Source organism: Pogona vitticeps, chromosome 1 (assembly GCF_051106095.1).
Source record: "Pogona vitticeps strain Pit_001003342236 chromosome 1, PviZW2.1, whole genome shotgun sequence".
Classification (NCBI taxonomy): Eukaryota; Metazoa; Chordata; class Lepidosauria; order Squamata; family Agamidae; genus Pogona; species Pogona vitticeps.
The window spans coordinates 46,570,144-46,595,121 of record NC_135783.1 but is presented as its reverse complement, the minus strand read 5'-3'; the positions used below and the strand labels follow the sequence as shown (position 1 = coordinate 46,595,121).

The following is a 24,978-nucleotide window of genomic DNA, read 5'->3' as shown; positions in this document are numbered from 1 at the left end:
GCATGTTTTGTCATGAAACCGAGCTCCACAGTCAATTTTTAAAAATTAGGTTGTTTTCCTAAGTCTTCTCACTAATCTTCTGCTCTTGTGGCATTATTCTCTCCTCTAGGTTTCTGGTATCAATTTATCACTGCAGCTGAGATCGGGGTAAGAGGAAAGAGTCACAGCATGACTGATTTTTCAAATAGACCAAATGAGACATGTTTGGGACCTTCTTACAAGATTCATTCTGTATTTTATAGTCACATTAATCCTTTTATGGATAGCATTGGGCTGTTAGGGTTGCCAACACATGATTCAAAAATAAACAAATAAATCTTAGGCTCACTAGGATGAAGTTAGAGATGTAACATTTCTGAAAATTTCCATTTTTTCCAGGAAAAAAAGTCTTCCCCCTGCTTTTTTTTTCAGGAAAAACCAGAAGTTTTCAGAAATTTTACATCTCTAGGTGAGGCTAAAGAGACATGCCATCTAAGCAGTATCAGACGAGTAATTAAGCCAAGTCCAGCAGTCAGATGTGAAGCTAAAGAGAATTTTGTGACCTTTTAGGTAGGAATGAAAAAAAATCTTTCCATTTCATTATCTTTCAGTTCCCATATATTAAAAGCATTGAAGTCTTTCTGTGCAGACATGTGGTTTGCAATTGTTAGTAAATTTTCAAAAAATGAACGGAAACTGACTTTTTGTACATTTGCTGTGGCCACATTCAGTCGCCCCACTATTCCCAACATAGAGGGGACCATTTTGCATTTTGTCCATACTCCAGACTCTGTGAAAGCTGATTTTAGAAAGCTTAAGGAAAAACTCCAGATATTCCATGGACAGAAATACACAGACAGAAAGGAGTCCAAAATGGATGGTAGTTTCTCAATGGTGAGATACTGAAGGAACAATCACCTACAATTCCCATTAGGAAAAAAACTGGGTGATAGCTTAAGAAACCAGGGTGACTGCATAAAGAGTTTACAAATGAGCTACAAATTAAAAGGAGTATATACGATAAATGGAAAGAGGGAAATGCCATGAAAGAAAAGTACAAACTAGTAACCAGCATTTGCATAGGGAATGTTATGAAGACTAATGCTGAAAATGAACTCTGCCATGCAAGAGAAGTTAAAAATAAAGAAAAGTTTTTTTTTTTTAAAAATACATGCTTGAAGCAAGAGGAAGAACAAGGAAGTGGTGGGTCTGCGGTGCAGAGAGGATGGATGACAGACAGAAGGAAGAACCGGACACTTACTTTCCCTCCATCTTCTCTCAGGAGCAGGTATTGCCTAAAGCAGGGAGTTGCTGGCCATGATAGGTATAGATGTCATTGGGAACACCTAAGTGCTTTATATGGGTTCGAGTCTCTAGGACCAGATGAGCTGCATACAAGGCTACTAAAGCAATCTGTGGATGTGATAGCAGAACCTCTGTCTATATTTACAGAGAAGTTACATGACACTGGATACAAGCAAATATCATCCCAGTCTTCAAAATGGGAATGAAGAGGATCTGGGCCAGTCTGTAAACACTTAGAAGAAAACATTAGTTTCTAAGACCTAACATGGGTTCCTTGAAAATAAGTCATGCCACAGTAATCATCTCTCTTTTTGGTAGAGTTACAAGCTCTATGATGATGTAAATGTAGTATATCTTGATTTCAGCAAGGCTTTTGACAAGGTCTCATGATATTCTTGTGGCTGAGCTGGCAAACTGTCGGCTAGATGATATTACTAAATTGATTTGTAGCTGGTTGACAGGCCATACACAGAGTGCTGGCCAATGTTTCCTCATCATCCTGGAGAGATGCGATTAGTGGGTGCCACAGGGTTCTGTCCTAGGCTTGGTGTTGTTCAAAAAGTCTCACAAACAACATGGTTGAAGGTCTGGAAGAGATGCTTATTGCATTCATGGATGACACTAAACTGGGAGAGTATCTTCTAATACTTCAGAAGATAGAATCAGGATTTAGGAAGACTTTTACAGACTGTAGAATTGTTCCCACCCCCTAAAAAGCAAAACCACAAAAATGAGTTTCAACAGGGAAAAATGTAAAGTTCTATATTTAGACAGGACAAACCAGATGCACAAAATAGAATGGGAAGCAGTTACTGTAGATGTATCATTGTAATATGTAGTAGATCATACTGTAAGCTCAGATGAAGAAAATATAAGATGGGAGACAGTTGGCTTGACAGTAGTACCTGTACTATACTACAAACTAAATATGAATAGCTAATATAATGCATCAGCAAAATAGCTAACATGATACTCAAATGTATCAACAGAAGTACGTATAATGTTCAAAACAAGGAACATAATAACACCATTCTGCATTGGTTAAATACTGTGTTCTGGGCACCACAATATAAGAAGTACAGTATATGCAGATGCTGGAACATGTCCAGAGGAGGGCAACCAGGCTGATAAAAGGTTTGGAAACCAAACTGTGTGAGGAGTTGAGGGGATTGGGCACATTTAGTCTAGTGAAGAGTAGACTGAGAGGCAACACAATAGCCATGTTGAAATACCTGAAGGGATGTCATGCAGAAGAATAGAGCAAGCTTGGTTTTTTGCAGTTTGAAAGGCTAGGACCTAAAGTAATGCACTTAAACTACAAGGAGATTTTGACTCACCTTTTGGTAGAACTTTCTAACAGTGAGAACTGTTGGACAGTGACATGGACTGGCTCATAGAGTGCTGGATTCTTCAACACTGGAGACATTTAAATAGAGACTGGATAACCACCTGTAAGGGGGGATTTAGAGGCATTTCCTGCTTTGGCAGGGAGTTGGACTCAATGCTCAGCTCTGGTCTTCCATGATTCTATGATGTGTTAAAGACTCTTAGAAAAAAGCTCCCAATTCAGCACTAACATGGTTGAATTACACAGAGATTCAAAACCAGACATTTAATCATTGCCCTCTGCCTGAATGGGGAAATTTGCCAAGTTCATTTTCTCCCACATTCATTTTAAAATCTGAAGCTCCTTCTGCTCTGAATATGAAGATATTTGCATGTAGTGGAAACTTCTTATATCTTATTCAGTACCAAATGAAAGTAGCAGAGCTGTGGCTAAGAGAAGATTTGGAACCAGAAGTGCTTGCTTCTGACATGAACACACAAACTGGCCATACATATGTTTCTAGGTACATAAGACAGCCTCATTCATCCCATATGGAAAATAGGAGTAACAATAAATGATTTTATAAAGATAATGAATATGAATGTATGGTCTTGTGCCAATGCAATTATAAATGCTAAAGGTATAGCTCAGGTTCCTTGGTTTCTGAGACCTCAGTTTTGAGATCTGTGTGTGAATTCCAGAGGCAAGATCTTACCAATGGGATTTGACTTTGACATTCTTGATCGGCAAACCTTATGGCCAGTCCAACCTCTAAAGACCTCCTGGTTGTACTGAATGAGGTTTGGTTATTACTTGAAGTTTTTCAAATTCATTGGCTAGTTCATTGAAACATGATACCTTTTCGAGGGGTGACTGCGTTGACAAATAATATAGGAAATGTTCTGAGATTGGAACAGATCTGCATCATTTTTAGCAAGTGAATGTGTTTGCATCAATTCAGAGGGTATGATCATCTGAAGCAACGTAGCTTCATGGCTGAATAGGCAACCAGAAGTTGGCTCTCCCAGCTACCTAGCTAAAGGCAGAGGTTCTGATCTCTATTTGCCCTTCCTCTTCAAACACCAAACCTTCAATTCACAGTCCTTTAAAATCCTGTGCTCTTTAAACATTGACAAAAATTCCTATATAATTTGAGCAGACAAAATGTGGTTGCTATCCTCTTTGCAAAATATTCTTTTTGGCTTACAATTGTGGCTTGTTTGGGAGAGAAATATTTTTCTTGTAAAGAGGATGCACAGTCTTGTGGACCAATTCCTAATTCACAACTGCTCATCTCTCTACAAGTTTAGAAGAGGACTTCTCCCCCTGCTACATTTATTATAAAATGGCGTTGTAGGTCAACGTCAAGTGCCTGCAGCTCTGTGACACAACGTTGCGTGCAGTTTCCCTGGATGACAGTAAGTTCTGCCATCTACAAAAATGAACCGGGAGCTCTTGTCAAGATCAAGGCTGGCACAAATACGTGAGAAGCAGAATTTCCTTTCTCCAGTCCCTTTCATTTTCTCATTATTATTCAGTTCCAGGTTATGCATGACTAGGTCTCTGCCCTGAGTACCTGCCTCACAGCTGAAATCAGATGGAGCATGACCAAATCCTCCAACACAAACAATCAAATAAGAGCAGCAAAAGAACAACAAGGTTGCAAAAGATAAATGTTCATTTAAAATATCTGTTGGTTATATGAATAATTTATTCAACGATGATTTGCTTGCTCTGTCACTTAAGATGAGAAGGTAAACAGAATAGTGCAAGACTATGATGATGATGATTGGATAGATTTTTATCCTGCCTTTCCTCCAAAAAGCTCAAGGTTCTTTCCTCATCTATCTAATCATTAGAAGAACAGACCTATTGTAGCAGGTTAGGCTGAAAGATGCTGACTGACGGACGTGAACCACATAAGCATCATAGTGGAGATTTGAACCTAGGTCTCCAAAGATTCTTGCCTGCTACTTCAACTACTTTGTCCCAATAGACTAGAAGAGAATGGCAATAAGTAGAGAACTTTGTACACATTGTGGATTACACAGCATCCAACAGATTTATGGTGCGTGATCAAGTCTGCCACTGTGCATATTATACTACTTGAATCACATTAAACCAATGGAATTTAAGCAGCCTGAAAATAAAACTTTAGTCTAAATATGTATCACCAGTGCTAGCAGTGTTTTAAAAATGGGAAACTGAGGACTGCAAAATGGGTCTGGCATAGAAGCAGAATTTTTGGTTGAAATGCTTTTGCACAGTTACACAAAAAGCATAACTTTTAGCAGCAAATTACTGTACAGTAAGAACTCTCTGTAGACATTAAATATTGCAAGCCAAATTGCACAACTCATTATGCAAGAGATAACGCTCATGAATATTTTTTAATTTATGGCAATTCACTGCTAAAAGTTACACTGTCCTTTTCAAAGATCGAATTCTATGTGCATTTGTCTTGGGAGCAGAATATTGCTTAATATTCTCCTAACTTAAATGAGTCATACATCTCAGTAAATGTGATAGAAGATTTACATACAGTGGTGTCTCGCTTAGCGATGTTAATTCGTTCCAAAAAATTGCTGCTAAGCGATTTCATCGCTAAGCGAAACACGGTTTCCCATCGAAATGCATTGAAAACTGGATAATCTGTTCCAATAGGAACAAATTGCCGTCCTTAAGCGAAAATCGCCATAGGAAACATCACTAAACGAAACGCGGTTCCCCAATTGAAATGCATTGAAACCTATTCAATGCATCTCAATTGGGGAAAAAATACAACAACAAATTAAAAAAGAGTCAGAACAAAGTCAAATTTGGTTAACAAAGTGTTTATTAAGTGCACTTTATGATTTCAAACATTTTAAACAGTAAACTTTAACTTTATAAATAACAGAAAAACATTTAAAAACCAGCAAACATGAGGCTGTTTAAACCATCGTTAAGCGAAGCAGGGGACCCATTTTAATCGCTATGCGAAGCATGGTCCCAACCATCGCTAAGCGAAAATTGCCCATAGGGACCATCGCTAAACGAAGCGCAAAAACACTCCAAAAAAGTCATTGCTAAGCGATTTCATTGCTAAACGGAGCGCCTGTTAAACGAGGCACCACTGTATTTGTATTTATTAGAAAGCAGTGACTGGCAAAATGATTTTCTTGAACTACAATTCTATTAGTCCCTCAGCCAACATGGTCGGTGACTATTCTGTCTGAGAGATTTTGTATCACTTAGAGACGAAGGCAACGATCATTCCTGTTCCCAATTAGTAAAAAGTGAAAGTGGGACAGTGAAGAAAGCTGACAGGGAAAAAATCAGTTTAAACGTGGTGTTTGAGGAGAACTTATGGGGTTCTTATAATTTGTTTGCTGCCTAGAGTAGTGGCTCTCTCACTAGTTGTGTGGGATAAACAAACAAATATCATGCTATGTCAGAAACAGAAATGAAGGGGTTCTAGATGAAATCAAGCCTGAGCTCTCACTAGAAACAGAAATACCAGTAACTAAACTGAAGCTTTTGTGCTTAGAGCATATCATTTTTTTCTAAAGAATGAAGAGATGATCGATCATATTGCAAATAGTAAATACAAAGCTATTCCCCACATTTCTCCAACTCACATATATACCATTCCCCGTCACCATTTAAAGAAATATCACGAGAAGAGAAGATTTACTTGAAAAGACAATAATGGTAGGAAAGTTTGAAGACAGTGGGAGAAGAGGAAGATTTAATATAAGAGGGATTATCCCAATTAAGGAATCCACAGTTTTTAGATTATAAAATACACTGTGAAAGGAGGTAATTAATTAATAAGGTGACCATAAATTGAAAGAGACTTGATAAAGCAATGCTCATACAGGCTTCAAATCTCAGATTTCTTAATTTCAGCAATGTCATTTAAAAATGAGGAATTATATTTTGTTGTTGCCAATTTTTAAATGTTTGGATTTTCAGTATTCTTTGTTGATCTGCTGCAAATCTGAGATATCTATCAGTAGGTCCTAACCTAACCTATCTTCCAGTCACCCTGATCCAAAAAACACATTTGTCACCTGTTGCTATATGTCATGTTTGCCTCTAAGTATAGATCAGGCAGCCAGAAATATTAGAGACATAAATAAAAAGAACAAGCACAAAAGGTTAAGGACGCCAATCAATCTTCCAGTTTTTCTTGAGGCATTTAAGGGGAAATGGTGAAAAAAAGACTTTCTGAGAAGAAAGCTCAACAGGTCCTGAATTAAAAGTTCGTAACAGATCCAGAAAAGACCCAGTGCTTAGCACCTGTTTAGTGCTACCCAGATAAAAAGGAAGCACAGATGTTACTGGAGAAATGCAAGACATGGGCACTCAGTGTTACAGCCAGATGGATATGCAGCTGTTTCCTTTGGAGTTTAAGTTCCCGAAAACATGTGACTGAGAAAACCTCATCTTCAGCTCCTGGATAAGGAGTGACAGAAACCACAAAATTCCATTTTAGTGGTGTCCCAGAAAAGCTTGCTGAGCTGGAGAAATGAACTTGAGAATAATAGCACAGGGAGGTGGAGGCTGTCATATTGAATAAGCAGGCCTTCTCCCTAAACAGGAATGCTCCCCAGCTGACACCATCTTGCATCTTAGATCCATCACTTTAGCTGCGGCCCATTAAAAATTAACCCAAAACATGTTCATCATTAACATGTGCCAGCTTCATTCCTGGGGCGCCTGGTGCCCATTTGCAGGGATTTTGTTATGTATTTTTCAGTCCTTTGTCTCTTTAATTGCTCACTCTCAGCTGACAAGCTGAAGCTTACAAGTTCATCAGGACAGAGAAATGAAAGTTTAAGAAGGAAGAGGCCTGGTTGAGGTGAACTGCCAGGTTCACTCTCCAGGGCGAAGCCTGCTGGAGCATACTTGACACTGTAAAGAATTCTTGCCCCTTCTTTGAGGAAGGTATTTGAATAAATGTGCATGTCTTTCTCCTTGACTTGTGTTTTAATGTACGTCAGTTCATCCCAATATACTTCTGGTTCTAGATTCCACTGCATTTTCCTGTTTGGATAGCAGATGTGGAAAGTGTTGCAGAGTTTTGAACGTTGGTTAAATTCCCCTAGCTGTGCAGCAGATGTGCAAGGATTCACTGAACAGAGTAGCTTCAAGTTCCCCAGCTTATTTCACCCCCCTTTCTCATCAACTTACAGTCTCAATAACTCACTCTGATAGCAGAAAGAAGAAAACATATTTCTTTACTTACCGTTGTGAACAGATCAAACAGCAAAGCCAAAAAACATGACTGCTCTCAACAACAGATCTCAATGACTGTTTCCAGAAGACAAAAGAGTCAGGGTGGGGCGAAGGCTGAGTGGAATGGCAGGATTCTTTTTGATCTCAGAGGTGGAAGGGTACAATTGGTTAGTGCTGGATAGATTGACAGTCTCTCTAGCCCAGAAAGGTCCCTCCCAGCCACACCTTCTAAAGGCAGCATGCAATGTTGCAAAACAAAAACAAAAATCCTCTTCCATTCTCATATTTTCTTTATTAGAGATAGATTTTATGGAACATATGAGAAAGCCTTCACCATCCGTATGCCTAGGTTCTGGAGCTTTCTGCCTATCTAAGAGATCTATTTGACGCCTCGTCAGCAGGGTTTCTTTTCAACTTTTATGATTTATTAATTTTGGCAGGCATTTAATTTACCTCGTGGCTTTGTTTTGGTATTTTATCTGCTGATCTGTCTTTGTTTAACCCTCTTTTGTTTATTTTTAGATCATTTTTAAAAATTGTTAAACTGTCCCCCTTCTAGTGTTTGTTCCTTTTGAGCAAAATTAAGCATATCAATCTGGTTCTGGCTTGCCTGCACTGGTTACCTGTTGTATCCTGGATCAATTCAGGGTTTTGACTCTTACACATGAAGCACTCCATAGTTTGGCACCATGTTGCTTGTTGGGACATCTGACCCCAAGGTTGTCTGCCTGACCCACCAGATCCTCCCAGACCAAACTTCTCTGGGTGGCTCCAACCTTATGGAATCACCTCTCAGACCAGCTACACCTGGCTCCCTCCCTTTTGTTATTCAGAAGAAAACTCAAGATCTTCTTTTTTAGGGAGGGCTTTCATACTGACCCAAGTTGATATTTGGTTCATCTCCTTTTCCGCTGCTTCTGTAAATTGTTTTGGTGCAATCCAGTTTTTATATTGTGTTTTAAATGTTTGCTTGTTTTGGTATTCGTTTTAACCTGTTGTTAACTGCCCAGAATAGTGCTTGTGCACTAATGGACTGTATTCTAAACAAACAAACAAACAAACAAACAAACAAGAAAGAAAGAATGCAATGGAGGAGTAGACAGTAGCCATTCTAATCAGGGCCCAAGCTTCCATGCTTCATCGATTTTGAAAACCACTGGCACACATCACTGCAACTCATTTTTTCCCATTGTTGTGCCGTCAAGTCAAAATGAATGGGACTTTGAGAGTAAAAGAGATATTTAAAGATTGGTTTTACAAGTTCCACGCCCCCAGTAAGTTTCTGTGGCTGATAGGAAATTCAAACCCAGGCCTCCTGAGTCCTAGCCTGTCACTCTATCCATAAGTGCACACTGGGTATCTGTTTTTGCACATACCTTTTACTAATTAGAAACAAAAAGGAGACCCATGAGTTCTCTCAAAGTCACTCAAAACTATTTCAGAATTGACCTGAGATCAGGTGAAGAGAATAGGAAAGACATCATAGATAGATTAGCTAATTTGAGATGTTCCAGAAAGCCTTCTTTACCTAACAGTTCTCATTGACTCTAGCAGCCTCCCTCAACAGATCATGAACATCCCCCTTATAATTATTTTTAAAGCAGTTATGGTAACAGGAGCAGTTCTGCACAGGCAACAACACAGAGGCTTTTGAGGATCACGCGAAATGGTGTGGGAAATAGTGTGGGAAATCTGAGAATAGTTTTTGGATTGTAAAACTTCATCAAGGTGGACTTTCCTTCAAGGTGGCCTTTCCTGAGCTTCCGAATGTAAACTTAGAAAAATTCACTGGGATCCTTTACATTAGCCTGGTATTCCTGCACCAGGTTTTGTACCGACATGTTTACCTCAGAGCTGTTTATAAGATTTATGGTTCAATACAAAGTGATAACTTCTTCTGGTTTTCTGCCAAGGAACACTGAGACGATATCTCACATTCACTTGCAGTTTTCTGCAGACTAGCTAATAAATATAAAGGGACACTTGAAGCTAGACACACTTTTTAAGAAACGTGAACATGGTGTGATAAAATCATCCTTGCCTGTGGTGTACACGTACCTGACTCTGCCCCTTGTCATCCTTGCTCAAAGAAGGCGGTATGCTTGCTTAAAGCACTGGAATAATCTGCCCAAGCTATGAACAGAGATGAGAGGGGCATAGAAGAAAAGGGAGAGTGCACAACATGGACAACCGTAGTTCTTTCATACCTTTATTTTTCTACAAATACAAAATAATTTTTTAAAAACTGATTTTCTTCTACTTCAGTATACTTAAAATGAACTACGAGGCAGAAGTGATTAATCCCTACTTCAAGAACACAGAAAGAAGAAAGAAAATGTAGATGTTATTCCAAGAATTAAGGCTATCATGTTATGGATGTGAGAGAATAATAATAATAATAATAATAATAATAATAATAATAATAATAATAATAATAATAATAATAATAATAATAATAATAATAATAATAATAATAATAATAATAATAATTATTATTATTATTATTATTATTATTATTATTATTATTATTATTATTATTATTATTATTATTATTATTATTATTAGCCTAGTAGCTATCGTAGCTGGCCAATGATGTGGGGTGCTGACTTTGGTCCTATAACACAGAAATAGAAATGGACAGGAACTGCTGGTTCGGCAGTTTGTGCCAGTTCGTTTACTGCCAGAACAGGTGTTTGGCGGTTCAGTGGCGATCCCTTCCAGTGGGCACCCACTCAGAAGTGGCATCCTGACTTCCCTGCTCCGGCTTTCTCCCGGTGCTGCTTCTGAGTGGGCACATACTGTAAGGGGAGGGCCACCAAACTGCCAAATACATGTTGCGGCACTAAATGAGCTGGTATAAACCACCAAACCAGTTGTTCATGCCATCTCTAGGTGGAAGCATGGAAACAAGAAGAGAGTGAGAAAAGTTAGGTGTTTTTGTTCATCAAGGCCAATACTGGTTTTAAAAAGTCGTGTATTGTTTTGTGTTCCAGGCATCACATGTAGTTGAACACATCTGTCTATAGTGCAGTTTCCTGTATCCAACATGTGTCCCTGTCTGTCTCTTCTGCTTATATTTCTTGAATGACTGAAGAAAACTGGTGTGTCCATTGATTGGATGAATCAGCAGACAACTAGTAGAGGACATTCAGGCACCTCTTTGTGCATTTCCTGTTCTGCTCCACTGGAGCTTGGAAAGCATGCTGTACATTTGTGGCAGCCACGCAGATCATGCTCCATCATTTGCCAGGCTGCAGAAAGGATCATAATAGCATTTTCAAGCTTCACAGAGCTACTATCCCTGCCAGAGAGAAAAAACAAGCGCCAAGCCTTGTGATGAGTTTGGCTTTTTAAATCATCTGGCTCCCATGGGTTCTCTACAAGCCGGCTAACATATGCTGGCATTTGATTTAATTTGGGTATATTGGTAACCAGATTAATTCTGGCATTCACTGTTTTTGTAATGTGGCTGCAAATGTATCCAAGTTTTAATTGCTAAAAAATACCTCAGTAGGTAGCATTTGATCATCCCTCATGATAAACAACCACAGGGGTAACCCAAATAGAAATGCATAGAAAATATCAAGTGATAGCCTATCCCAGGATGATGACTGCTTCAAATTAATCTTTTCAAATTGGTCCTTCATTATTTGATTGTGAGTCTAATGTACATTTCTCTTTCCCTGGAAGAAGACATCTTTCTGACCACAGGTTCCCAAATGCTGCAGTCTTTTACTGAATCTAGATAGATGATCATTTCTTTTATTGCATTTTATGGATCACACATGTGCAATTTTCTTTTTTTAATCGGTGAATGGACATGTTGGCTGGAGATGATGGAAGTTGCCATCTCACCAATCTGTTGGAAAACACAGGTCTGCATGCTACCAGTGAGACTGCTAGCAAGCAAAAATGATAACCTGCATTTGCAAAAGATATAGTTTCTTTCTGTTCCTTGTGTTTAACACAAAATTACCAAAATAAGTTCTTGCAGAGTTCTTTTGAAAAGTCTATGCCTCTGCTTTGGCACTTTAAAAGATGTGATTGATAGCCCAGTTTCCAGTACTGTAGTTTTCTGGCATCTTGGCATATACTTTGACAAGAGTGGTGGAAATCAGAGTTTGCAATTAAAGGAATTCCCCTGCCCCTGGGGAATACTATCTTTTTGGGGACAACTTTGACCTGCCCCCATGTTACCTTCCATTGTGCAAAATGAACGCTATAAAAATCTGGCACAACCCTAACCAGGGAACATTCTACTTTGGAGAAGCCCTATCAAAAACTGCTAACTACCATGCCATGCAAAGAGACAATTTCTTGGTGAAGAATTCAGAACCGCATGCAGCTGCTCTCTGGAATGAATCACTAAACTACAGTTTTACTACTGAAAACCTCCCATACCTGGACTGAATAACCCCACCCAGCTTGGTCAGTGGAATCTTTTGGAGAAGAAGAACCATGAAAAGCCTCTTGATACAGTTGAGCCTCCTAGATCAACAAAATCCACCTTTGATAAGCATCTTACCTTGCTCCTTAGCCCTGACTCCTGGTTTGTTTTTTGGTCTTGTCTTTGAGTTTTACTTTCCAATCTTGTTTGCTCTTTGATCCTACTTTGCTCTAAACTGCTATTCATGGCCCTGCCAAGAATGGCTCCCAGCATGAAGCAGAATGAGGCATCACCTCAGACAGCAGATACCCTGGTCAGTCTTGTCTGCTGAAGAAAAGAGATATTTGTTCCAGACAGTCAATTCTGTGCCTTCTAAGTCAACATGATGCCTTCAAGTGTGGTGTAAGATGTCATTGTGCTACCAATATCTAAAGCAAAATTCAACTGTCAGCCAGGCTGCCTATGCTATATGAAATGGAGGACACCATCTTGTCCTTTACTTATGGTGGCAAAATGACTTCCAATGACATTGGGCCAATTCCTGGTAATCCTATGCAGTATGTCCTGCTATTTCTTTGTGTGGGCAGCATATAAGTTAAATAAATAGATAGATAGATAGATAGACAGACAGACAGACAGACAGACAGACAGACAGACAGACAGACAGACAGACAGACAGACAGACAGATAGATAGATAGATAGATAGATAGATAGATAGATAGATAGATAGATAGATAGATAGATAGATATCTTAGTGATGCTTAGACCCAATTGGCCTGTTCCAGACATACTGGGATGACATAATTGTCTCAGGACAAATGCTCAGAAGTGAGAAAGGTTCCCCCTCTTTTTTTAAAGACAATCACCTGAAGATATTCCTGGCCCTGGTAGCTGCAGATTATGCACTCATGGAATTGCTTCGATCCCTTTCCCCCTCCTTTTGCTAAGCCACGCATAGAAAGGTAGAAAGCAGGGATCAAAGCCATTATGCAGCACTTTGATCCTTTTTACCCTACATTTGCTAAGCCCCACTTAGATTTCTTAATTTTGGGTTAGAAAAGTGGAGGGTGTCTTATACACTGAAAAACATGGTATATTATCTGGCATTATTCATTACTTACCATAATTTTTTCTACTTACTTCCAATAAATGCTCAATATGATGGACAAAATATTTAAATTATTTTCAATTAACGTGCTCAATAAGAGCGCAAAACACAAAAACATAAAACACATAAACCACAGCACTTTGGTAAAGAAAGCTTTGTGTGTTTGTGTGTGCAGACTTCACAAAGAGGAATGCACTTTAAAGGTTCCGGAGGAGAAACTCACAGAGATTGGGTGCTATGAGATACAGTCATGATAACAGAAGGAATAAACTCATTCCCAGTACTGGTTGGCATTTGGGAGAGCTAGTGGGCAGAAGGCAGTTTCACCTGAAATGGGGCCAAGAGATCAGTGAAAAAGATACTTATTGTGCCATGCTTGTCAACACTCGAAGTAATATATGTCAAGTATCTGGAATGGAAAGAAACTGTAGAGTTTTCCTTCCTTGTCTCCTAATGGTCTCTGAACTTAAAGAAGTAAAATGTTTTGCTTTGGAGGCACTGATGAAACTAGGCATGACAATGTCTTTTTTCACCACTTAGGTCCAGGAAGTTAGGATCCAGTGGCCAAAGTTAAAAGGGAGGCTTCGTAAGGGAAAAACACCGCACAGAAAGAAACATCTGCATGTGAACTGAGCTTTAAGCGAAAGCTTCAGAAAGCAAGAAGGTACCATTTTTGACCACTGTAGTATGGGCCATAAAGATCCAGTTGCTAAATTAGGGCTACAAAGGACAGCTTGGAAGCAAATAGTTACAACTAATATAGTTATATGAAACTTTGAGTAACGTTTACTTTGAGTAAAGAATGATATAACTAGTAGTTACAAAGTTATATGCTAGGTCTAAAGAGTAGTATCTAAGTTATTTAGATTAAGAAGTAACACCTCATTCCTTTCAAAAGTTACTTTTAAAGCACATTTTAACACAGTTTTAGAGACATTTTAACTGTAATTTTTCAGGTTTTTTGACATTATCCTATCAATCTTATGTTACAAGGGAAGTATTTTTTGATTTTTTCCCCTTTGGCATTTTTGTAAATATTTCCAAGTTTCAATATAAGAATTGGCTTAACAATATTCCCCTGTATTTTCCTGGCCTGTTGCTAACAACAAATTACTTGCATGAGCAGCAATGGTAGCAGCAGCCTGGCTGTGAAGAGGTAATGAATAACACAGTGAGTTCCTTTTAAAATGTAACATTTGGAGCTCGGTATAGAACTGTTCATTTGTTTAAACAGTAATAAAATAAAAGCTAAGCAATTATAGAGTTAAAAGGCCCACATAGATTCAATGGAATATTTGTGTGCCATTTGTTAAAATTTAATAATTAAGGAGATGCTTACATATGGGGTGTATGCATGTCTAATCATCTATCAGTGTAAAATAATAAGCCATTCAATAATTAATTGATGAAGTCTGAACTCCATATTCCAGAGCTGTAGTTGCGGGTGGGCACTTTGCAGACAAATGAAGTGCAAAGTAATTGCTTGAAGAAGAAAAGAAAGATATTAACACAAGATTTTCTAGGTTCCTCGCAGGAATTCATCACAGTGGGTTTGAGGCTTTGGATAGGATTTACGCTGGTAATTCATCACTAATTAATGTTCTAAATTGGACTGGACGTGGAAGCAAGGGAGGGTGAGAACTCACTATTTTCTAGCAACGAGTAAGGAGAAAGGCAGGCAGAAAGGTAATGCTTTCTTTTGGGGGCATGAATAAGTGGGTCTATGAGGAGGAAAGACAAATCACACCTACATTTTGTTAGCAGAGCAAGCAGCGCTAAGCAGCAGCTAAGTTAAATTGTGGATTCAGCCCCTGCATATCAGAATGCTTAGTGGAGCATATGGCTCTCTTTGGAAATAAATCACACCTATGCTTCTTATTCTAAGAAAATGAGGAAGCTGGTGGTTATAGAAAACTACATCGAGACAGGAACGATAGACAGTAAGAATCCTAGTTCTAGCTGACTAAGGTAAAGATGTAGGGAGCCATGGCAGCCCCCTCACATCTCACAAACAAGGGCAAAATGTCTCTTCTGTCTTCTCCGAGAAAAAGTCAAGAAGGAAATACAAGAAGGAAGGATCCCTAAGAACATCATTCTAAGTTACAGGAAGGTCAGCACAAATCAAAACAGCTAGAAAACAGATTAGGAAACATGAGAAGATCCTCTCTGTATCTACCCTGTATGCGAAGAGATTTATCTCTTCCAGTATAACTTGACTTGCACCCCATTACCTTTAACACACTTAATGCTGGTGGACAATCATTCTATACAAACTTGTCCAGAGCAGACCTTATCATTAGACAGAGTGAGGTGGCTGCTGCAGACAGCAGATGTTGGTTATCCACACTTAATATCTTTTAATGGTAAGGAGTACGGAAGAAAAGCTTGTAGCATTTGTTGCCTCGGGTGACAGAATAACTTCATGCTGTGATTTGGGGGCAAGGGTTACTTCCTACTTTGCCTCAAGCAGCGAAACATCTTGAGTCGTCTCTTAAGATTTGATGGTTTGATGTTATCTCCCCACAAATAGATCACTGATATACTTTCTTTTTCAAACCAGAATAATGTGACAAGGTTTTAGAAAAGAAAGAACAATCATATTTCAGGCTTATGAGATCAACTGGGCTTTCCCCCTAAAATCTGGAAGTCCCTCAATGCAAAAATGTGTGAGTATGTGATGAGGAGGGACATAACTTAGGAATTAATGAATGGTGTTTGCACACTCAGGCACTGCTTTTCAGTACTAGAACAGAGCTTGACAGTCCTCTCACACAGAAGTCCACTCTTAGCTCTCCGTCCCAACTTTCTTCATCTAAACTGCCTAATTTATTTATTTATTTATTTATTTATTTATTTATTTATTTATTTATTTATTTATTTATTTATTTATTTATTTATTTATTTATTTATTTAATTTATATCCCGCCTATCTGGTCGGGTCAGGACCACTCTAGGTGACTAGAGTGTCAAGTGGCAGCGTCTTCTGTCTGATACTGTTAAAGAAATGGGGATCAAACGCTTGCTGATCTCCTAAAAATTATCCAGATGTTTACCGGTAGATTTCCATCTGCCTTCCATTTTGTACCTCTGCTTGCTGGCATTATAGCTCACTTAACCCCCACACTGAAGTGCTCCCAGACACAAGAGGAAAAATGTGTGACACACACACACACACACACACACACACACACACACACACACACACACACACACACACACACACACACACACACGGACATCAGGGTTTAGGAGAAACAGCAGGGTTTCGCCTCTCTATGTTTAATGAAAGGTCAAAGTATCAAAGACCATATGATTGCAGACTCGGTTACTAATATGTATTGTACTATTTTGCTTCCAGGTCCTCTAACTTCCTGTTGGCTATACACAGCTTTGTTGTCCAGTCTTACCAAGGCTTTTTCATCATTATTATTTATTTCATTTATTTATTTTTAATTTTTATTGTACATAAAAAACAAAACAAAAACAAAAGTCTTCGCAAGTGATGCAGACTTGATTGAGGTTAATACTTTGACTTTCTTTAAATAAGAAACATTTACTACCTTGAGTATGCAGAAGAATATGGAGAGATTGTCTAATAAAAACATAAAAGTAAAATGTAGCTTTCTAGCTAGATTATGTGTCCTATGGTACGATTAAAGCCAGAAGGCACAAATTATGTCAGCTGTAGAATTATACCCACTTATATAAGAGCAAGTGCCACTGAAACTGATAAGATGCACCTCGAAGTAGAAGTTAGGGTTATGACCTGCCCCCCTTATTCAGTCCAAAAACTAATAAAGGGGCATAGATTAATTCTGAATCCAACATACGCCATTTTTCAGATACTCCAACCCAAACCTCGCCCATGATAATGTCTGCAGTTGTGTGCTTGCATCTCTTGTGCAGAAAACCCTGCTCATAAATGGGTGGGGAAACTTTAACAGCATCATGTGTTTGGGGGCCATGGCAGACTTTAAGTAGAGAGTTCACTGTGCTAAACTGCAGACATGTATTTAGAGGCATTAGAGCCAGTGACCTCCTCCACGTTAAAGTTTGCAACAGGACCAAGAAAGTAATAATCTACCAGCAATGTTTATGGCAAAGCTGCAACAGCGCTCAGTAGAAATGGACAGGCTGTGTTGGTGAATTCCCATGTCCCACTAGAAGTCAGACCTTCATTGACTAGTTCCCCTCAATGGATACTGTGCAAGCACTTTTCTTTAACTGGGGTTGGTGAGCCCAGTTAAAGCTCCAGCTCTTTCCAGCTCTATGCCAGTAAAGCCGCCACTAAGGCCTCTTCTTTTCCTTCAGGGAACCATGCCCTGCGGTCCAGTGCTCTCCAAGTCATGGGACCCATACTGTTAAAGCTGCCGCTAGGACTCATGCCTTTTCCCTCAGGGAGCCATGCATTCATTGGGTGGATCTCATCTGTCCATAGATCCTTTGTAGGCAAAAGTCTAAATAGTCAGGTGACTCCACTCTCCTTACCCACAGGGAGCTGAGCCCCTGTTCTCCACTTCCCACCCTTCTAGGACAATGCAGAGGACAAAGAATTGAAATTTTGGGAGCAAATCAAGACCACAGGGTTTGGTTGAAGGGTCGAAAGAAGGAATGGACAAGAGGTATGGTAGTATGGGAGATGGAATGGACAATTTCCTAAAAGGTTTGACCTGAGAAATCTGGTTTGATAAAACGGAAGAAAAAGGGTCAGTTGACTTGTTAACATAACCCTAAGGCTGGCCTTTCTCATAGCCAATTTCTCACAGCCAGTCAGGGGAGGGTTCATCTGTGAGCCCAGATTATCATTTGGTATGGTATTTGAAAATAGTAGAGTGTGTGTGGTGGGTACCTGCTGTTTTAAAAAGCTGACTAGTGCACACCAAACAACCCTGGCACAACATGCAGATGGCAACCAGGAGCAGAGTTTGTGTGTATCAGTGCCTGAGTTTCAGTATTTTAGGATTCTTCTGCAATTGCAAATGAGTTTTAAGTCAAGCTGGTGTCCCAAAGCATAGGGAGCATGATGATAGTACTGTATTCTAAAAAGTAGATATTTAGGAAGGGGGTGAAGCCACTGGAAGTGCTGGAGGAGGCTCTTGAGAATCCCCTGGACTGCAAGGAGAACAAATCTATCAATTCTAAAGGAAATCAACCCTGAGTGCTCACTGGAAGGACAGATCCTGAAGCTGAGGCTCCAATATTTTGGCCATCTCATGAGAAGAGAAGACTCTCTGGAAAAGACCTTGATGTTAGGAAAGTGTGACAGCAAGAGGAGAAGGGGACGACAGAGGATGAGATGGCTGCACAGTGTCTGCGAAGGAACCAACATGAAATTGACACAACTACGGGAAGCAGTGGTGATAGGAGGGCCTGGCGTGCTCTGGTCCATGGGGTCACGAAGAATCAGACACGACTAAACGACTAAACGAACGAACGAAGCCACTACTTGTCCTGGGGAAGAAAACTGGTGTTCTTATGGAGCCGCCTAGAGTGGTTGCAATTACCAGACAGGCAGGATACAAATAGAACAAACAAACAAACAAACAAACATGTGGCCTTAGGGGAGGAAAAGGATGATGCAATAGGAAGGAGGCATTTCTTTTGCTATGAGGAAATGGTCACTGTTGTGTGAAAGTTGTTACTTTAATGTCTGAAATCCTGTCACTTAGCATAAGGCAAACATTAACTTTCAGTCTTTTCCTGCCCAGCAGACAACCTGTCTCTGGTGCGATTCTCTCTCTGTGTATATCTGTGTGCATGCATATACACATGTGTATGCGTGCATGCACATGAACGTGCTAGCTTGAGACATGTGTGCATGCTCTTTGAGAACCATGTTGGGGATGCTTTGTCTACCAGGGAAGAATGGACTAAAAGTTATGATTTGGCTTATGCTAAGCAACCATCTGCTGGATACTAGAGCGCACCAAAGAGTTTCAGAAGAAGATCAATCTATCCTTTATAGACTACAGCAAAGCCTTTGACAGTGTGGACTATGGGAAACAGTGGGTTGTTCTGAAAGAAAAGGTGTGGCTCAGCACTTGATTGTTCTGATGCGTATCCTCTTATGGACAAGAAGCTACTGTTAGGGCAGAATATGGAGTGACAGAATGGTTTCCTAGAGGCAAAGAAGTCAGGCAAGGGTGCATTTTAGCCCCTTATCTGTTCAATCTGTATGCAGAACATACCATGCAGAAAGCCAGACTAGATTCAGATGAAAGAGGAGTGAAAATTGGTGGAAGAAACATAATCAGTTAAGATATGCAGAGACACTATCTTACTGACAGAAAGAAGCAATGACTTGAAATGACATGAAAGTGAAAGGAGAAAGTGCCAAAGCAGAACATCAAAAAGATCAAAATAATGACTACAGAGGAAATAGACAACTTCATTGATGCTGACAATGAAGAAATTGAAGTTGTTATAGATTTTGTGTACCTTGGTCAATCATTGCTCCAAATGGAGTTTTCAGCCAAGAAATCAGAAGAAGACTAAGGCTTGGAAGGAAGAAGAGGAAGACCCAATTCAAGAGGGACTGACTCTCTAAAAAACCCACAAGTTTGATGTATTCACGAAGGCTCTCACGGCCAGGATCTAATGGTTGTTGGGGGGTTTTCGGGTTCTTTGGCTGTGTTCTGAAGGTTGTTCCTCCTAACGTTTCGCCAGTCTTTGTGGCCGGCTGCTCCTGTCCTCTGAAGATCCTGGCCACAGAGACTGGCAAAACGTTAGGAAGAACAACCTTCAGAACACAGCCAAAGAACCTGAAAAACCCACAACAACCACAAGTTTGACTTTGCAAGAGCTGAGCAGGAGGTCACTTTTTCATAGGGTCTCCATAAGTTGGAGATGACGGCACCTGACAACAGCAACAAAGCAACAGGATTTCATCCATTGAATCAAAGTGATTCAGTAGGGCAGTTGAAGAAAAGGAATCTAAAGGTTCAAGTATCAGAGGGTTTTCCTCTTTTGCTTGACTAAGGAACTGAACTGATGCATTCTGATGTGGAAAACAGGCAGCATGATAATGAAAATGAGAACTACATGTGACAGACTACTTCTTGTTCCACGGGAAGCTATTCTAGAATTGATACTGTTCAGCTCTAGTGTCCAATTTGGAATTCAAGGGCAGTTTGTTTGTGCTAAGACTCCTCTCTTCCCTCAGGGCAGATCCAAGTAGATTATTAGTGCTGTTGGGACATAGGGGGTATAGCACAGGCCCTCCTGTTCTTCTCCTCTCCATTTGGAGATGGAAGTTGCAGACTTTCTTTGGTGAAGAACTGACACAAGAAGGACAGGCCAGACACTTGGCCTATTTCAATCCTTTCCAAAACCCATTGATTGTAGATGACAAAACAAAGAGAAAAAAAACAACAACATTGCTATCACAATGGATCTTTCCTTGCCCAGAGGTAAAGATGCAGCATGGTGGAAAGCGTGCGTATATCCATCAATAAGGCTATTGCCCACATCAGATGTTGTTATCTCCAGTTCTACTTCTAAGTTGTCCCTTCAATAACCAACAATCACATGGCTTTGTTTGCACAGAATAGAAAGATATGTGGAGAGTCTAGAAAGCTAATGGCTACATTTTTAGAATCTTCTAGATCTGACCATTCTGCCAGGGAATGATTGCCTTGCTCAGTTCCTCAATGGGTTAAACAGAGACTTCTCCAGCTTCACCCACACAAAATATAAGGACACAGGCAGAAACTAGCATCCTTATATTGAGGACAGAAGCTAATTTCAAATCATAAATATATGGGTGAGTGTAGATAGAGGTGAGGAAGAGAGTGAGAGGACATTCATTTCCTGTCTTCCTGCCAGAAGCCCTTAGAAAAATCTTCAAAAGATGTATTACTGATAGCTGACAACTCTCCTATTCCCAATTTAAATTTATGTGCTCTAGGTACCGTGTCCTGCCATTAGGCACCTTGTGCTGTTTTTTTGTTTGTTTGTTTGTTTTTGGTAATATTCTTGGTGGGTCTTTAGCTTTGGGCAGAAGTAATCCAAGGTGCTGTCCTTGGCACCTCAGTGATACATGCAAATTCTTTGTGTGTGTGTGTGTGTGTGTGTGTTTGCGTGTGTGTAAGTAAGTGAGTGAAGTTAGGTACCTTAGACAACCGGCATTGCTCTTTCAGACCAGAGGCTAGACAACTTGTTTGAATTTCTATGATTTTCAGAATTCCAGGTGTTGTAGTCTAAAGGTACATTATCCACCACTGTACTAAACATATGGCCATTCAGTAATTATAACTCAGGACATTATTTTCCCCCATTCCTGCCCTCTGGTACCGGAGCCCACAGCTAAACGTACTCACATGCAACTGAAAATAGATGACCTGTTCTCTCGCACACTCTGTAAAATGTCATGCACACTGTTGGAGCTCTGGACATAATGAATCTTAATATAAATTGATTTGTAGGAACCTGTCTGAGCCGTGAAGAGGGGGGGAGTAGAAGGTGATCCTAGCTTATCCTGATAACTTCCAGATGGGGACTGAGACTTTTGCCACAAATAGTACTCCATCTGGTCAGTCCTAGTACAGGCAAATCAGCTGGCAAAGACCCCAACAGAGTCATTATAGGTAGAATGGATGATATGCAGCAAGTGAAGAACATGGTGGAACAGGGAGCTGTTTTCCTTTGTGATTTCCATGGAATCTTTGAAGGGTAGTCATTGAAATATAACTTCCTGTAGGAACACCTAAGGCCTGGGGAGCTGATATTGTTCATAATTATTCCCTCACTGCTTTTTAAAATTGTTGTTGTTGTTGTTGTTGTTGTTGTTGTTGTTGTTGTTGTTGTTGTTGTTGTTGTTGTTGTTGTTGTTGTTGTTGTTGTTGTTGTTGTTGTTGTTGTTGTTGTTGTTATAATTATAATATAAAGTCCATCTGTGCTTATTTAACATTGTGTCACCTGGGGTCAACTTATAATCATTTGTTAATACAGCTACAATACATATTAAACTCTTAATCTATACAACGTGCTTCTGACCATTGATAAAACAGGTTCCATGTTTGATAATATTCTGCATCTGCCTTTCCTTTGATTTGTAGTGTCAGTCTGTCCATTTCTGCGCAGTCCAATTTCTTTATAATTATTTCTTGATTTGTAGGTCATTGCTATTTCTTCATTCTTCGAATATTGGAAGAATGCTTTTGCTTACAGTTCCCCAATCCCCTACCAGTAGCCATTTTGGGGATTCTGGGAGTTGAAGTTCAAAAACCAAAAACTAAATGACAATCCCACCCCCCAAAAACTGGACAGCCAGGCTTTCCAACTGTGTAGTAGGGCATGGGACAAAGTCATATTATAGCCACATGACAAAGTCATCACAGAGAGCTGGGTTCTGAGGCACATTTTGAAAAGAGAGAGATAGAGGCAGTTCCAAGATATGGAACAGCATGGAAGAAAGGGCATGGTCTTTTGAGTGAATGTGAGACCATCTGGTAGCTTTTGCTTTACAAAAGGATGCATCTACTAGCTGCTAAACTTCACATACTGCTCCCTTTCCCTACCAAAATTCCTCTAAAGCAGTACTGTATATAAAAGTTCATTGTACAGCACCACCACCACAGAAGTATCGGCTACAAATACGAAGTGCTGCCATCAGAGCACACTAAAAATAGCTAAAATCCCCTTCTTCTTCCCAGAAAACCTATAGTTACCAAGAGTGGTAACACTTTCAATCTGAGAAGAAGAAAATATCTCCTGCAAATAGTTTTGTAATTCAGGGTTTGGGATGAAGACACCAGAAAGAAGGAGGGGAGTGTCAAGATGAGTGTTGTGGGTGTTTAGTAGGGAAAAGCCCATTTATTGCTGCCTCCTAGCAGGTGTCAGCAGCAGGTCCTTAACTCTCCCCCTCATAAAAATGCCTCACTCAGGCCACTTTGATAGGAGATCCAATGAGCATTTACAAGCTCCCAGCCCATTAATGAATGGGTTCATAAAGCAGGAACAAAAGATAATCAATACCTTCCTTGTGGGCAGGGTGGAGAATGCTGAAAGGATTTGCTAATCACATACATGCTCTTGGCTTTATTTCACAAGCCTCTATTGGCCGGGTTGAGGGAAACAAGCACTCTCTTCGACATCCATCTCTGTACTTTCCATCTTTAGGCACAATGAATCCGTCTCTCCCGTAATGAGCTCACCCTTGTCTTTTTCTCCCACTGCATGCAGGAGGTGGTGGGGGAGAGAGAGGAGGGGGCACCACTAATGGTGATTCACTGCAACAATCAATAAAAGGAAAGCATATTAAGCAGGTCCTCTGGAGAGAATATCTGTCAATAGGAATAGGAGTTGGAGTGGAGTTCAGTTGCCCAGCTATGTCATTTTGAAAATACCAGGTTACCAGAGTCACCTGAGGGACTGTGCAGAAGGTCCCTCTGGGGAATTTGTGGTATTGATCGCATTTGCATCACATCACTTCATCCAACAGCAGTGTACATGAGAGCACCCTATGTTTAATCCATAAGCAAGCCTTTGAGAACGGCAATTGGGGAGAGCATTTGAGAAGGTCAATGCCACCAAGTAAGCTTAATGGCTCAGCAGTGACTGGAGCCCAAGGCCCTGTTTGTTAGCCTATACGCAAACTGCTGTGTAGAATTATCAACATGAGTATCTCCAGAGAAATTATCGTGAGAATGAATTGCATATCTGGGAGAGAAAATACAGAGTTGATGATCACTGGTTAAATGATTATGGGCAGAATTTTCTTCTTCCTTCCCTTTTCTTAATGGTTCAGTGAACAAGTGGCTGGACAGCAGACAGGTATCACTCAATATCTTCACGTGAAAGCTCAGAAACTGTTGCTTATAGAAAATAATGCTGCAGAAGGGGGAGATGAGAGTCTGTTCTGAGGTGAGGGAGGGAAGGAAGGAAGGGTATATAGGAGGAGGTGAAATTATCAGTCTATGTGCTCTCTGGGGGCAGATAGTCACTTTTGTAAATATGGTTGCACATTTCTACTCCTAAGGTTTATCTCCATGCAAAGTCCAGCATGCTAGAACATAATAAACCACCCTGGCTTTCTTTTATCTTCATCTCTTTCAGAGACTTGGATAAGACCAAATAATTATTTTAGCCCAGCTCCTGCTTCACAGAGGCAAGGGCATCCATGCTTTAGCTTTGTCCCTGGATAGCACATATCTGTCAGAGTTGCCATTCGCCATCACATTTTTATATGCAAAATGTTGTCCACAGATCATATAGCTCCAGAGGAGCAAAACAAAAACATGCCAGTAAATTCATAAAATATATTTAGTTCTTCTTCATGAGGGAATAAACTATCTTGGTTTCTTCCATGATTAAGATTTCTGGAGAACCTGTGATTCATTTTCTGACTACGACAATGGGGTTTTTATTTTTTATTTTTTTGCTATTTGCCTTTCAAATAAGGTTCAGAGGCAGGGCTGGATCTGCTGTTGGGTACAGCAGTGGATTCCAACCTAATCCAGGTGATCCGTGACAGATCAGGAAAGAGATCTTGGTGTGCTGATGGACAGCTTCATGAAAGAGTCGACCTGGAATGTGGCAGCAGTGAAGAAGGCCAATTCCATACTAGGTATCATTAAAAAGGGGACTGAAAATAAAACACCCAACAATATAAAGCCTATGTACAAAACATTGCTAAGGCTGCACCTGGG

General features: G+C 39.9%; 1 long non-coding RNA gene across 3 annotated transcripts in view; it reads left to right on the top strand.

The window, feature by feature from the left end:
- LOC110074684 (uncharacterized) overlaps positions 1–24,978 on the top strand; it is a 105,090-nt gene that overhangs the window by 8,623 nt on the left and 71,489 nt on the right. For 2 of the 3 annotated variants that reach the window (XR_013540411.1, XR_013540409.1), the window contains 2 exons: positions 110–147; positions 13,871–13,994. This is a non-coding gene — a long non-coding RNA (uncharacterized LOC110074684). The remainder of the gene's footprint in view (positions 1–109; positions 148–13,870; positions 13,995–24,978) is intronic. The other variant, XR_013540410.1, reaches the window with a different exon arrangement.